The sequence below is a fragment of the Anneissia japonica genome, unplaced genomic scaffold (assembly GCF_011630105.1).
Source record: "Anneissia japonica isolate Jap-2015-1 unplaced genomic scaffold, ASM1163010v1 scaffold640_len1575945_cov177, whole genome shotgun sequence".
Taxonomy (NCBI): domain Eukaryota; kingdom Metazoa; phylum Echinodermata; class Crinoidea; order Comatulida; family Comatulidae; genus Anneissia; species Anneissia japonica.
In genome coordinates, this window is record NW_022684376.1 from 1,458,449 (window position 1) to 1,460,179 (window position 1,731).

Sequence of the window (1,731 nt, forward strand, 5' to 3'; positions counted from 1 at the left end):
ACAGTATTCCTTGTCTTTTATAATATATTTTTTGTTTGTCTTGATTAAAATGGTATTACATGCATGATCCTCTTATCCTGGAATAAAGAATAGTAGTTAATGTCGCATACTGTAGTATTTTTCCTTGACCTTTATAAAAATAACTTCATCATAAGCAATCACAACTATACTAAGTAATTGTTGAAGGTACATTACTCAAAATTTGATCATTTTGGCTCTCTAAACAGCAATAATCCCAGAAATTCCGAAGGCTTTTCCCCCTGGACCCCTACCCGGGGTTTTGTTGCTGGACCCACTGCCCAAGCGGCCTCAGCTGATGGAAGGGGGTATCCCAGCCCCACTCGATCCTTCGGCCCTCGGTTGGTGCTATGCGCCAAATTACACACAGATTTCGGTACAAACCCACTCTTAAAATTTTTCCACCCACCCATAATTTTCAATAGTTACATCCCTTATATATAACACAGCACTATTATAGATTGTCAACCGCATGTAAGTGGAGAAAAGGTTATGATGGCTGATCGGCTCCCGCGAATGATAAATGTTATAACTTCTAATTTTGTGTGGATTAATAAATGTTATATTGAATTGGAAAATAATATATATATGTATATGATGTTTTCAATTTCCGAACAGTTTTTTTTATTTTGATTAATTTGAGAGGGTCGAGACTCTTTCACTCCGACTGCACCCATGTGATGGTGATATCGATGATAATAAATATGCCTAACGATAGGAATATAAATATCATTCTGTCAGCCTAAGGTCATCAATTAGATTGTTTGTATATAGGCCTATTAGTAGGTATCACAACATTTTATCGGCCTAATGAAAAACTTCTTTAGAATGATGCTGATGTTAAAAACTATTTTTAAAAGGTCAGTAATGGGACAGTTTCTGTGGATAAGCTTACGGAAAATTTTTTTTTTTCTTCCGAATTTTGTGTTCAACAGAAGAGTTAAGCTTGAAATTATAATATTTTAAAAAGGACACGGCTAAAAGCTAACGCCTATAAAGTCACGGAAATACCAATCAACGCTATTTACAACTGTATGGCAACAGTCAATTTATTAATTAGTGGAAAATTTATATAGTGAAGCAAAAATACTACCATTTCAAGTGTCTTTGGTGTCCCAAGGTTTGCTGAATAGACGGCAAAGGAAAAATGGGAAACTTAAGGCTCTGCATGACTTATGGATGTTATACTTTAATGGACAATTAAAAACAGAAAAATATCTCAATCTATGCGCTGAAGCATGTGATGATTGAATCTATCTATGAACAGAATAATTATTATTATGAGCAGAAACAAAAGGAAATAAAAGACCAAACCAGTGTAAGTTTGTCCTCATACTGTAGTTCTTATCTGATGTAGTTGATGTAGTCTACTCCAAATTCAAATTATACTTCATTCCCCTGAAATGACATTTTGTTGCCTCGAAATGAATATAATAATACAATTTCCGCCGACGATGGCGCTGTGGGAGTATCATTACACAATTAAATACTATTTCATTCCATGAAATAATATTTTTAGGTACGAAATCTTATTGAAGGAATAAAATAACATTACAAGGGAACGTAATGTTATTTCGAGGGAACAAAATATAGGCTGCTATTGAATGATCATCATTTAAATTGGCTCATATCTCAACCTTGTTTGGGATTTTCTGCTACAGCTGTGTCATCTTGAGACAGGATTTCAAACACGCAATAAGACATCAATGAAAT